Below are 10,000 nucleotides of genomic sequence, written 5' to 3' on the forward strand. Positions count from 1 at the left end.
GTACTCTAGTACTTCTTGTCAACACCACCTCAATTTTTCCTCTGTCGTGCCACCGGCTAGACCTACTTGGATACGCTGTTGATTCTGGAGTTATTGTTCACGATTTGGTGATGTATTTGCTCTAGAGTTTAGCCTTCGCTATTCAGGAAGCTTTAACATTAGCTTAGCTAGTTTTTGAAATTAATTTGATTTAATTTTGGTAACGAAGAGAGTATGAACTCTCTTTCACTTTTTAATGGCCGACCCTTCCCTTAGACGGAAGTGTTGGTGTCGAAGAGAGTATAGACTCTCTTTCTTAATTTTGCTTAACAAAGTTATAGATTTATTTTTATGTTTGTTTATATGCGACCTTTCCTAATAGTAGGCGGTCTTTTCTTGGAACCGAAGTTAATTAACATTGAGCCCGTCATATCGTTTTTACCTGTTAAGATTTTATGCTATTTTAATTTTAATGTTTTTGAAAGAATTTCTTTGATAGTCTCGTACAGTTTTCAAAGTTGAACTAACGTTTTGTTTTGTCTCCGCAGTTGTTGACGTTCAGAACGTTCAACTTGCGCTCTATCGTTACGATAGAGAGAGAGTATTCACGGTTTCACGTTGCAGTAAGAGTAAACCGATTCTAGCGTTTTGTTCATTCTTTCTTAGCTTAAATGGTTTTAATTCTAATAAAGGAACTTTTTATTTGGGAAATCTTTCAGTTTTTTTCCTTTAACAATAATATGTTTTAATGATATATATAATTGGGCTCATCTCTCAGGTTCTAAGTCAAGAGAGAGAGAGATAGAGACGGAGGGAGAGAGAGGAGGATAAACGTTTCGTTCAAGCGGGTAACGTTGTTATCGTTTTTGCTCTTCTCCCTAGTCTCTTTAGGGGAAGAAGGTAAACGTTTCTAGAGTTTTATTCTTGTTCCCAGGCTTTATGCGGTGAGAGATTTTAAACGTAGTTTATTTGATCTAGTGTTTAGTCTCTTTTCCAGCCACTGAATTCTTTATCTTTCATTATGTTTTTCTGTTACATTGTAATACTGTTTTCGCAATTACTAACTTTTAATGAAGGATAGAATTGCGTGTTTCAGGTACAAACCACTTAAAGTTTCGAGTTCAGTGAAATAAGTGCAAACAGAAAATCAAAAGTGATAAAGTGATAAGCGCAAAGTGTTACAGTGTTGCGTTCGAGGGTTCGTCTGTTCGTGCCAGTTGTTCGCCTAGTCTGGGACCTCTTACAAGCTCCCAAGCCCAGGGGAGAAGTAATGTCGAAGGACTTATGGGTTCATCAGGCCTTGACCGACGAACAGACGTTTCCCTCCGTGGTTTCGGGTGTATCCACTCACGTAGCCGACGTGATCACCCCACCCACACAAAGACGAGAGAGCCCATTTATTCCTCGTCTGCGGAAGAGGTTTCTCGCAGAAACCATGGACCAAATCTTGCAGCTTTTAAGTGCAAGTCGGTCCCTTCCGCGCAAGTCCAACTCCTAGGTGTAGCCACTGCCACTGGGTCAGTTCGGACTTGCTGCAGTACGACAACTGCACACCTCCCAGAGAGGCAAGGTGGTACCGCAACAGGCAGTAACTCCGTCTGTTGCCGCACCAGCTGTTTTAGACCCTCAGTCTCAACGGACAGTAGCTCCGTTTGTTGTTGTCTTTCATAGACCCTAGTGGTCCATGCTGCAGACTATACAGTCTCAGCTTGCTCCTTCATACAGGAGTATCATGCTGGAAGGTTGACAATGCAGCCTGTTAACCTACAACCCGCCGAGGTTGTGCGCTCAGCAGATACTGCGGCTGCCTGCTCCCACCCTCCACCTGTGAGAGCTCCACCTCCGATGCGCAGTCCACCCTGCCAGACGCATGTTCTTGCTGCGCCTCCTGCTTTCATGCGTGAGTTGCCGCATCGGGAGTTGCCGGGTTCCAGCACTATGAGGCAACCTCCTCAACCCATGAGGCAGGAGCCTCATGCTATGCGGCAACCTCCTCTACCCATGAGGCAGGAGCCTCATGCTATGCGGCATCCTCCTCAACCCATGAGGCAGGAGCCTCGTGCTATGAGGAGCCTCGTGCTATGCGGCATCCTCCTCAACCCATGAGGCAGGAGCCTCATGCTATGAGGAGCCTCATGCTATGCGACATCCTCCTCAACCCATGAGGCAGGAGCCTCATGCTATGAGGAGCCTCATGCTATGCGGCATCCTCCTCAACCCATGAGGCAGGAGCCTCATGCTATGCGGCATCCTCCTCAACCCATGAGGCAGGAGCCTCATGCTATGCGGCAACCTCCTCTACCCTTGAGGCAGGAACCTCATGCTATGCGGCATCCTCCTCAACCCATGAGGCAGGAGCCTCATGCTATGCGGCATCCTCCTCAACCCATGAGGCAGGAGCCTCATGCTATGCGGCATCCTCCTCAACCCATGAGGCAGGAGCCTCATGCTATGCGGCATCCTCCTCAACCCATGAGGCAGGAGCCTCATGCTATGAGGAGCCTCATGCTATGCGGCATCCTCCTCAACCCATGAGGCAGGAGCCTCATGCTATGAGGAGCCTCATGCTATGCGGCACCCTCCTCAACCCATGAGGCAGGAGCCTCATGCTATGCGGCAACCTCCTCAACCCATGAGGCAGGAGCCTCATACTATGCGGCATCCTCCTCAACCCATGCGGCATGAGCCTCATCCCATGCAGCATGAGCCTCATCCCATGCAGCATGAGCCTCATACCATGCAGCATGAGCCTCATACCATGCAGCATGAGCCTCATCCCATGCAGCATGAGCCTCATCCCATGCAGCATAAGCCGCATGCCATGCAACATGCTCTGCATACCTTACAGCATGCTCTACATACAGCATGCTCTACATACAGCATGCTCTGCATACCTTACAGCATGCTCTGCATACTATGCTCTGCATACAGCATGCTCTGCATACCTTACAACATGCTCTGCATACAGCATGCTCTGCATTCCTTACAGCATGCTCTGCATACAGCATGCTCTGCATACCTTACAGCATGCTCTGCATACCTTACCGCATGCTCCTCAGTCACACATCTTTGGTTGTTGCCAACTCACAAGACTGTCAAGCAGTTTCATAACGTTGCCTTTTGGTCTGCTGCTTTTGCACCAGTGAAACCCTCACTGAGAGAACTTAGCTTTTCTCGGATATGGTTCCTGTAGATGAGAAAGTGCTATTCTCCTTCCTTCTGATATTCCCTTGAGGACTCTGTCATTTGGAGAGGAGCCTTAAGCTGCTTAGCCTCCTATGGACTTTTATTTAAGCATAACATGCTTCCAGGGAAGGTAATGGTTCCACTTCAGTCGCTAACCCCGTCTGTTGCCACACCTGCTCCCATAGACCTTGAGCTTTGTTGCAAGACATGCAGTCCAAGCTTAGTCCTTGTTAGAGGATTTTTTGTTTATGGAGTCAGTGTGTCACTGGGAAGACGTTCAACAACCAGCAGAGGTGACTTGTTGTGACGCAGTGCGGCAACCTCAGCAACCCGATAAGGAGTTGTCTGTACTACCCAGACAGTCTAGACAGTTTCGGGTTGTCGCTGTACTTCCTCGCTTCCCCATGGTTGACAGTTCACAGACTGTGCAGCAGTACCATGATCTTGTGTCCGGCTCCGTCAGACGACTGGCTTTTAAGAGCTCCCACAAGTCGTCGCTGTCTGGAGAATCTCAGATGGACTATGGATCTGACCAAGGAACTGGGCCTCCTGGTCAATTTAGAGGAGTCCCAGCTCGTCCCATCCCAGACCATTGTCTACCTGGGTATGGAGCTTCAGAGTCGAGCTTTTCGGGCTTTTCCGTCGGCCCCAAGGATCTACCAAGCCCTAGAATGCATCCAGAGCATGCTGAGAAGGAACCGATGCTCAGTCAGGTAGTGGATGAGTCTAACAGGGACACTTTCATCGCTGGCCCTGTTCATCGAGTTAAGGAGACTCCACCTCCGCCCCCTTCAGTATCATCTAGCTGCTCACTGGATAAAGGACATGACGCTAGAGACGGTCTCAGTTCCTGTTTCCGAAGAGAGGAGGTCTACTCTAACGTGGTGAAAGAACAGCTTTCTTCTCAAGGAAGGTCTACCTTTGGCTGTTCAGAAACCCGACCGCCGTCTCTTCTCGGACGCATCAGACACGGGCTGGGGTGCGACTTTGGACGGACAGGAATGCTCGGGAACATGGAATCAGGAGCAAAGGACACTTCACATCAATTGCAAGGAGCTGTTGGCGGTTCATCTGGCCTTGATATACTTCAAGTCCCTCCAGCTTAACAAGGTGGTGGAGGTGGACTCTGACAACACCACAGCCTTGGCTTACATCTCCAAGCAGGGAGGGACTCATTCGTGGAAGTTGTTCTAGATCGCAAGGGACCTCCTCATCTGGTCAAAAGATCGAAAGCTCACGCTGGTAACGAGATTCATTCAGGGCGATATGAATGTCATGGCAGATCGCCTCAGCCGGAAGGGTCAGGTCATCCCCACAGAGTGGACCCTTCACAAGAATGTTTGCAGCAGACTTTGGGCCCTGTGGGGTCAGCCAACCATAGATCTGTTCGCTACCTCGATAACCTAGAGGCTCCCGTTGTATTGTTCTCCGATTCCAGACCCAGCAGCAGTCCACGTGGATGCTTTTCTGCTGGATTGGTCCCATCTCGACCTGTATGCATTCGCGCCGTTCAAGATTGTCAACAGGGTACTTCAGAAGTTCACCTCTCGCAAAGGGACACGGCTGACGTTGGTTGCTCCCCTCTGGCCCGCGAGAGAATGGTTCATAGAGGTACTGCAATGGCTGGTCGACATTCCCAGGACTCTTCCTCTAGGAGTGGACCTTCTACGTCAACCTCACGTAAAGAAGGTACACCCAAACCTCCACGCTCTTCGTCTGACTGCCTTCAGACTATCGAAAGACTCTCAAGAGCTAGGGGCTTTTCGAAGGAGGCAGCCAGAGCGATTGCCAGAGCAAGGAGGACATCCACTCTCAGAGTCTATCAGTCTAAAGGGGAAGTCTTCCGAAGCTGGTACAAGGCCAATGCAGTTTCCTCAACCAGTACCACTGTAACCCAGATTGCTGACTTCCTGTTACATCTAAGGAACGTAAGATCCCTTTCAGCTCCTACGATCAAGGGTTACAGAAGTATGTTGGCAGCGGTTTTCCGCCACAGAGGCTTGGATCTTTCCACCAACAAAGATCTACAGGACCTCCTTAGGTCTTTTGAGACCTCAAAGGAACGTCGGTTGTCCACTCCAGGCTGGAATCTAGACGTGGTCCTAAGGTTCCTTATGTCATCAAGATTTGAACCTCTCCAATCAGCCTCTTTTAAGGACCTCACATTAAAAACTCTTTTCTTCGTGTGCTTGGCAACAGCTAAAAGAGTAAGTGAGATCCACGCCTTCAGCAGGAACATAGTTTTCACATCTGAAACGGCTACATGTTCCTTGCAGCTCGGTTTTTTGCTAAAACGAGCTTCCTTCACGTCCTTGGCCTAAGTCGTTCGAGATCCTAAGCCTGTCCAACTTGGTGGGGAACGAACTGGAGAGATTACTTTGCCCAGTTAGAGCTCTTAGGCACTATCTAAAAAGGTCATAACCTTTACGAGGACAATCAGAATCCTTATGGTGTGCTATCAAGAAGCCTTCTCTTCCAAGGTCTAAGAACTCAGTTTCTTACTAAATCAGGCTTCTGATTAGGGAAGCACATTCTCATCTGAAGGAAGAAGACCTTGCTTTGCTGAAGGTAAGGACACATGAAGTGAGAGCTGTGGCTACTTCAGTGGCCTTCAAACAGAACCGTTCTCTGCAGAGTGTTATGGATGCAACCTATTGGAGAAGCAAGTCAGTGTTCGCATCATTCTATCTCAAAGATGTCCAGTCTCTTTACGAGAACTGCTACACCCTGGGACCATTCGTAGCAACGAATGCAGTAGTAGGCGGGGGCTCAGCCACTACATTCCCATAATCCCATAACCTTTTTAACCTTTCTCTTGAATACTTTTTATGGGTTGTACGGTCGGCTAAGAAGCCTTCCACATCCTTGTTGATTTGGCGGGTGGTCAATTCTTTCTTGAGAAGCGCCGAGGTTAAAGGTTGTGATGAGGTCCTTTAGTATGGGTTGCAGCCCTTTATACTTCAGCACCTAAGAGTCGTTCAGCATCCAAAGAGGATCGCTACGCTCAGTAAGGAAGACGTACTTAATAAAGGCAGAGTAATGGTTCAAGTCGTCTTCCTTACCAGGTACTTATTTATTTTATGTTATTTTTGAATAACTAATAAAATGAAATACGGGATACTTAGCTTCTTTGTCAACATGTATGCTGGTCTCCACCCACCACCCTGGGTGTGAATCAGCTACATGATCATCGGGTAAGATTAATATTGAAAAATGTTATTTTCATTAGTAAAATAAATTTTTGAATATACTTACCCGATGATCATGATTTAATTGACCCACCCTTCCTCCCCATAGAGAACCAGTGGACCGAGGAAAAAATTGAGGTGGTGTTGACAAGAAGTACTAGAGTACCTGACCACAGATGGCGCTGTTGTGTACACCCCCACCTGTATAGCGATCGCTGGCGTATCCCGACCGTAGATTTCTGTCGGGCAACAGAGTTGACAGCTACATGATCATCGGGTAAGTATATTCAAAAATTTATTTTACTAATGAAAATAACATTTTTTCTATTAGATTGATGAGCCCTTCCGAGACAACATTTCTATGGAAAACTAGTGAGAAATAAAAAAGAATTTTGATAGATGAACATTCAACACAGAAATGAGTAAAATATGATAGATGAAGATGACAAGGTGTTTCCAAAGGTGAGTTTCTCTTGTATTGTTGTTTAGATAACTAATTTGTTCCGGCACTATATGCAAACCTTCCGCTCTTTATGTAGGAAATTATATTTTGGCAATAGCTGAAATGAATGTTAATACTTTTGCGAGGTGTAACTACCCTCCACTGGCTAGTGGAGTGGGGTAGTAGGGGTAGACCAACTACCCCGCTCACAAACGCATAAGTAAACAACTGTCACTTTTTAGTTTGGCTCATTAAAGTAAAGATGTAGCCTTGCCCCTCTGTCAAAACCTTTTAATTAACTTACAACTACAAGCAACTGCCCTAAAGTTTTAAAAATTCCTTTTGGTTTTGCGATGGTCAATCTGGGCTTCCCTAAGCAAAGCAACGGCGGTCACCACCAGTGAAAGTCTCTTCCGTTGCCGCGATTCCTGCCTTCCTTGGGGCTTTTTGGGTCTTCACTCTAACTAATGGTTTCTGAAGGTGTTGAAGTTGACTGTAGCACACTCGGCTTTTGCTCACCTTCCTTCATGCAGCTCCAGTGTAGCAACAAGAGGAGTGGCAGGCTTGTTCCCTTTGGGGATCCACTCGGGGTGATCCCTTTTGGGGGATCCCAGAAACTGGTTATGTTTCATAGGCAGCTCTAGATGCTAACCTTCCGCTTCAGCTTAGCTCGTTGACGGGAAGTAGAGAGCACTGCCCGGAGGTTCGCCTCTAGGCGTTGGACAACTGCTCATTTTGAGGGAGAGTTAACCTTCATCAGGTGTTGGGCAACTTAACTTTCCAAGTCAGAGTTACCCTTCACCAACCACTGTGCAGCGATCTTGCCACTTGCGAGGAGAATTTCCGGCAGCGACAATAGGGGTTGGTCGCCTTTCCCTCATGTGGGAGAGACGGCCTTTGCCTGAGGGTTCCCCTCCTCCCCCGGGGTACCCCTCCAGCAAGAATTGGATTAATCTCTGCCTTGCTACTCGGAGCTCGGCGGCAACAGATTTAGGCCAATACTTGCAGTTCCTTCTCCTTGCTGTCGTACTTTCATGGTACAAAACTGAGCTTCGTGCAATTTCCCGTTGGGGTCCTTGCTGCAAATGGTAATGCCTGCTGAGCTCTTGCTGTCGGCATCTCTACCATCGATGAGTCTTGTAGGTTATAACTTTTTTTTATTATTGGTAACATCGTGCATGTTGGCCACAACGAAGCTCATGTAGCTCTGCTGTGCCTTCATGGTTTCAATCTCATGCGAGGTAGAAACTGCTCGTAGGCTATAGCTCTTCGGGGTTATTACCCACATCGTGCCTGCAAGGCTTTTTGAGGCCTAGTACTTTGGGACCTGTGCCTCATGGTTACAGTCTCTTACAAGGGAGAAACTGCACGTAAATTATAACTGTTATCACCTATATAATGCCCGTTCGGTATAACAAAGCTCATTGATCCTTGTGAGACTTTTTCAAGGTCAGCACAGTCATTTTCACTTGCCAACCCCCTTTGGTGGGTAGCATGAGCATGAATACTTCACAAAGACCTTAATTTTGCAGAAAAGTCAGTTGCAGTGTTGCATAGCCATCCAATGAGCTCTAGCAAGTTTAGTGGGCGAGCTCCATATTTACTGCCGAACTGTATGGCATACTAACCGCTACTGAGAAAATAGCGTTGAAGAAGGAGTGTAATTTTACCATTTTTAGTGATGCAAGGAGTGTCGTTTAAGCTTTAGAAGTTAATTCTAGTAATCCTCTAGTTTTAAAGATTTTAGAATAGCTTATTATTGGACGGAGAGGTATAATGGTTAGATTTTATTGGGTTCCAGCACATGTAGGTGTGTCTGGGAATGAGAAGGCAGAATTACTGGCGAAGAATGTTGCAATCTAGTTGCTACCAAGAAGGTATCCCATTCTCTGTAATGATTTTCTACCTAACATCAAGAAATTATTTTGTAATAAATGGCAACAACACTGGGATAGTCTAGATGGTAATAAAATGAGAGAAGTAACAAATGTCATATATCCTTGGAGGTATAACTTGATGCCCCGAAAGTGGGAGAAGTCTCTTTGTCGTCTCCGTGTTGTTCACACTCGGTGACACATGAGTTTCTGCTGAAGGGCCAACACCAACCGTATCAACGACTGTTTAGTACCTTTAACAGTGAGGCATTTGTTGACCGAATGTCCCAATTATGATAATTTCAGAAATAGAAATCTGTTTGAGGCTCGAGGTGAGGATGGCAGGTACATCCTAGCCAAAATTCTTGGACATGTGTCCTACTATGCGAGTGGCATTTTTTTATTTATTTCAGAAGCAGGTCTTCTTAAAGCTATTTAACTTCTATAATGACATTCAACTTTTATGGTTTTAATTGAATATACTTTTATTTTTTATACAAAATAAATATCAGGGTTAATGACCTTAGGTGTCAGGATGCCAGAAAACTTTAAATCAATCAATTAGTGGGCGAGCTCTTCTGCCTGATGAAAGTCTTGTGAGCAACCCAGGTTGCTTGCCTTACTTTTACTCACATTACCTGTACTTATTGTTACAGGTAAGAGTGAACTCTCTCATTGCCAGTATTTGCCATCATTCGACGCTCTCTGGCATTTGCTGACGCTTGCCAGTCTTCACTAGCGTTCGCTAATGTTCACCAGCGTTCGCTTGTGTTTGGTAACTCTCCAGCATTTGCTGGTGCTTGCTGGAGTTTACTGGCGAGCCTGGAGAAACCTGCAATGACTGCTAATGATTAAGCTGGTAGACCTATAGGCACCCCCAAACTCCCCCTCCTTAGCTCATAAGGGTGGCGAGGTTGCAGCAACCAAAAGAACTAAGGAGTTTGATTGGTACTCGAACCCCAGTCTAGCGATCACCAGGCAAGGATGCTACTAACAGGCCACTGCAATCACAATGCATGCCCTAGGTGAAGGTCAAAGTGGCTTTTCAATCACTATCAACAATAAACATTTTGTTACAAATTTTAAAAACTGAATTCTATTCCCATTGAAGGAATCTGGTTTATATAGTGAGGAACTTTGCTGAATTATACTCCTATTGAAAGAACCAGGTCTGTATATTTAGGGAAAACAAATTACTTTGAAAATGTGTAGTATTTGGGAAGGATTGGATTGCAAATGAATAGGATATTTCCTGGTCAACAGATTTAAGTAGAGTGATTGCTCCCATATGCATTATATTTTCTAATCAATGGAATGAATTCAAGATTCCA

The 10,000-nt window shown here is 46.1% G+C and overlaps 1 long non-coding RNA gene across 1 annotated transcript in view; it reads left to right on the forward strand.

Annotated features, from left to right (window-relative positions):
• Positions 1-10,000, forward strand: part of LOC137619514 (uncharacterized) — a 20,749-nt gene that overhangs the window by 6,600 nt on the left and 4,149 nt on the right. The window contains exon 2 of the long non-coding RNA XR_011039919.1: positions 6,685-6,815. This is a non-coding gene — a long non-coding RNA (uncharacterized lncRNA). The remainder of the gene's footprint in view (positions 1-6,684; positions 6,816-10,000) is intronic.

Source organism: Palaemon carinicauda, chromosome 26 (assembly GCF_036898095.1).
Source record: "Palaemon carinicauda isolate YSFRI2023 chromosome 26, ASM3689809v2, whole genome shotgun sequence".
NCBI lineage: Eukaryota > Metazoa > Arthropoda > Malacostraca > Decapoda > Palaemonidae > Palaemon > Palaemon carinicauda.